Consider the following 4,761-nt stretch of genomic DNA (forward strand, 5'->3'; position numbering starts at 1 on the left):
AAACTCTTGTAACCAACAAATAGGAATTATAAACTCTAATTCCTATAACTCAACAACTAGGAATTATAAACTTTAATCCCTATAACTCAACAACTAGGAATTATAAACTCCAATTCCTAACTACACACACCTCCCAAGGTATGTGTTCCCAAAGTCTTTGAGTTTTCCCTAACTCGAAGACTAGCTCCTAATTCAGTTTATAACACACTGAAACTAATATTACATGAATAGCTCAAACACAGTGAACAACTCTAAAAATCAACGCTAAAACTCTTAGCTGGATTCTGTACTGAGGACCAGGTTCTTCAACGTATTTCTTCAGTGATTGAGTAGCACTTCGTGAAGTCAATCTGTCGATTGAGTTTATCTGCTTTTTTAAGTGCGTGAATTACTCTGAATGATGCATCTTCTATTTAAGCACTGCTCTCCAAAGAGTCATTCTTTATTTTAAACTCCTCCTTTAATCAAAACTCTCATTACATAGAGTTCTACTTCAAGTGAGACTCTTTCTTTAATTTCAACTCTTGTCTCCTTAGTGTTGTAGTAAAACTCCAACTCTTTTAAATCAGCACATGCTTATTTATCGGAATCTTTCTCCTCCCACACATAGGACTCTTCAAGATATACGCAGAAGTGAAACTCCTTCTTCACATAGGACTCCTTTTTCAACTCAAATTGCTTTCCCTTATCATTAAGTGTTTGAATCAAATTCAACTTGTTATATTCCTCACATGATCAGTAGCTTGAGTATATCAGAATTAGGCTTGCTTATTCGTTATTGTCTTTAAGCAATCTTGTCTGCATCTATCAGTGAAACCGAAAATCTGCTTTCCTATGCTTGGACCAGCTCAAGTAACATGTTTCATTCATGTGTCAGTTTGTCAATCATCAAAATTACATAGTACCCAACAATAACTAATCAGGGGCGGACCTATATGCATTTTTTTGGTGTTTCAGCGTCCGTTAAATCCAATGCAAATTAGGTATAATCCATATCTATAATCTATAATTTATAATATATTAAAAGTGTGAATGACCTTAAAAATATAGTTTGAACTTTTTGTCCTTTATTAAAAATCCTTGCTTTAATTTAGACAAAATCGTCTGTTTACTATTTTTTTAATATTGAAGAGTTGAAAATTAATTAAATATATTTATGGTAAAACCTTTTCCTTAATAGAAGTCATCCGAATTAATGACAACTAATATTTTTTTCATTAGTTTAAGAATTATAAATTAATTAAATTTGATTGTAAAAAGATTTGAAAGGTCTATAAACTGTATCTACATCTACAATATATATTAAATTCATTAACCAATTGAAACTTCTGATGGTAAAATATATATGGGCTTACAATAAAATATATGTTTTGAATTTTCTTCACTTCATTAAAAGCCTTCGTAATAGATAAAATCATTTAATTTTAAATAATTAAAAGTTAAACGTGCGTGGCACGTGCGGCTAAACTAATTATATAAAGAAAGGTACAAATATTTGCATAAGCTTCAAAAAAGCACCCATGAAATCAAGAAGATAGCTCATAGCCGGGTGCTTTAATTTTCAGGCAGAACCTTAAAACTTTGCACGTTAATATATGTGTTCGAACCTCACGAATACCTACGATTCTTAAATCCTGAGTCCGCAACTATAAATACCGAAAGCTTAATGCACGCACCTAATTATTTTTTCATTAAGAAAAATTATAAAAGAAAAAATAAAGGGGCAAAAAGGCATGCACTCTTATCTTATCTCATATTCATGCACATCATATAATAATAATGATTGATAACAAAACATGACTTTTTGGTAAAAGTAATATAAAAACGCGTTTTAGAAAAATAAATATAAAAACAAAAACTTTGGAAAGTCAAATTAAATGGAAAGTTAGAACTAAAAAAAAAAACAAATAATAATTTTCTAGAAGAAGAAGAAAAAAAAAGATCAGCCCTTTACAGCCAACAGATAAAAATCAAATAAAGGGTCTATGATTCACATTTTTTTGGTGTTATATATAATTTGATTTTCTATGTTCATATTGAGTTTTTGATAAATTCATAAATAAAAAATATTTAATTAAGAGTGAAGGAATATTATTTGTTATATCAGACATAAATAATAGTAATAATATGGTGCGAGAAGAAGTAGCAATATCAATTCGACACTATAATGGACATGTGTGTTGAATCAAGAACAGATATTAAACGTTTTTATATATTATGAACAATTACTCAAGAAATTAAACTCATAGTATATTCAAAGTATGATTAAAAGAGCTCGAAGATTTTTTTTTTTTAATATATATGATTTTTTTCATTTCAAGAAATAACCAAAATCATATATATACGACATATAAAGTCTTTTTTTCATTTTTCAAGTAATAAATGCATAATATACAATACTAATAAAATGAACCTCCAAAATTTTTGGTATTAATATATACCCAATCATTTTAAAATAATTGTTTCATTTTTCTTTTTTAAAATAACAACAAAGACAAACTTATGTAGTGTAGAAAATATGACAATCAAATTAGAAATTAATTTAGTGTAATACACTATTTCATACCAAAAGCATAGTGCAATGATTTAAATAATACTCATATCCTAATTAAAATATTAATTAAGACTAAAGTGTTCTTTTAACCCAATACACCTACTACCCCACCCCCCACCCCCCTCAAATCAATCATATTTTCACCAAATAAAAAGTATAAAAAGTAAAAGTAGGACCCTTTTAGTTACGTAAACATTTTAAAAAGTAAAAAGAGTTGCTTTAGAAGAAAAAAGATTAATAATGTATCACCTTTTTAATTTTTAGAATGTCTAAATAAAAAGTCACCATTTGAAGTCTTTGTTTTTAAATATAGTTTCCCATATTTCTGTTCAGTAGCGGAGTCAAAATTTTTACTAAGAAGATTTATAATAAAAAAATAAACACACAAACTAATCGAAGGGGATTCAACATCAATTATATATACATAAAAAATAATTTTAGTCAGATAAATAGTATAATTTTTCGTCGAAGAGGGCTCGGGTGAACCCCTGACCATAAGGTGCCTCCGCCCCTACTTCTGTTTAGAAAAAAAAACACCTAAAATATTCGTGTATTTTTACAAAATGGGGCATGTGAAGGGTAGAGTGTATGTCCGTATCACTATCTCCAAGGTGAAATAGAGAAACTATTTTCGATAGATCCTTGGGTCAAGACAAAATACGATCTCGAAAAAGATGTAATAGTGATACAAAAAAAAATAAGGAGTAACGTAGCAACAAAACAATATTACCACAAAATAATACTACAACTGATCTACCTGAAATAATATTTACCAATAAAAATCCACGAACAAGAAACTACCAGCCTAGCACTACGACTGCAAATTAATAAGAACGATACTCCTACGTACCTCCTAGCCTTCTGATCTTGGGTGTATTTATACGCCTAAGCACCATAGTTTATCCATATTTTAGCTATGTTTAGAGAATAAAGTGCCTAGTTTCTTATGTTTTACTCTACTTCTATGTAATTGAGCTAACCGATGTGATTAGAATGATTTCGGGTATTAATGAGGTAGATGAAGACATTATGGGACTATGGAATGCGGATGGCATATGACACAAGAGAAAGTAGCAACCTGGACCAAATGTGGCGCCTAGAAACTATGTCCAAGACTAGTTTGTCATTTATAATTAGTTCAGGGACCTAGAAGGCAATTATGAGAGAAACGATTATTAAAAGGCTTAATGCTGAATTTTTATTGAGGATGGATTATTCTGTATATTCTGAACAAGGAGAGTAGCGGCTTAGCCTGGAGAGAAAAAAAAATGTTTTCTCTCTTATTTTCACGATTCACACACCAAGATCTTCTTCTAATTTTTGGTATGATGAATATATTTATGATGCTTTTCGTTTTATTCATGAGTAGCTAAATTTATTAGTTAGGGTTATAGAAGCCTTGTAGCATACAATCTATCACTTAGGGTTTTGAATTCATTATGCATTGACTTGTTTATATCATACTCTCTTCGCTTATCTTGAATTCTCGTTGTTGCAAACATCGAGGATATGCCTTAAAACGCAACTCGTTCGAAAGAAAAGTTGATGTTTGAAAAAGAGAGTAGTGATAAGAAAATAGGATTACCAACCCCTATTTCATAAGTTAATGCCTTAGCAGGATATTAACTACTTGGAGATTTCGTATTGTTTTTGGTAAACGCTTTTGATTCGAGAGAACTAAAGTGAATTAGTCCTTGATGGTTGAGAAACGCTAGGATTATGTTATTAAATACAATACATTTCTCTGTAAACACGATGCATGTATGAATTCGTAACGCCCATAGTTAGAAAGTATTGAAAACTATAAGGTGGACATAACACTAACTTACTATTTCTCTGAATTTGAATACTACTACACATATTTCATCTTGTTAAATTGAAACCATTAATTTGTGAACTGAATCAAATCCCCCCTATTTATTTTATGGAAACAAACGATTAAAAGTCAACTAATCTGAATACAACTTAATTAGCACCATATTCCCTGTGGGATTCGACCCCAACCTAATTGGGCTATATATTTGACAACGACCGCTTACTCTCTCGTAAGAGAGGTGCAGTTTGGGCGTATCACCTTCTACACTAATTTGCGTTCACGACACCTTCGTATCTAAGGTCATGGATCAAGAAGCTGCAATTGCGTCAAATTCTGTCTAATCGCCTCTCCCCAATATTTCTTCGATCTATTTCTACTTCTCGCGAATCCA

The sequence above is a fragment of the Capsicum annuum genome, chromosome 7 (assembly GCF_002878395.1).
Source record: "Capsicum annuum cultivar UCD-10X-F1 chromosome 7, UCD10Xv1.1, whole genome shotgun sequence".
NCBI lineage: Eukaryota > Viridiplantae > Streptophyta > Magnoliopsida > Solanales > Solanaceae > Capsicum > Capsicum annuum.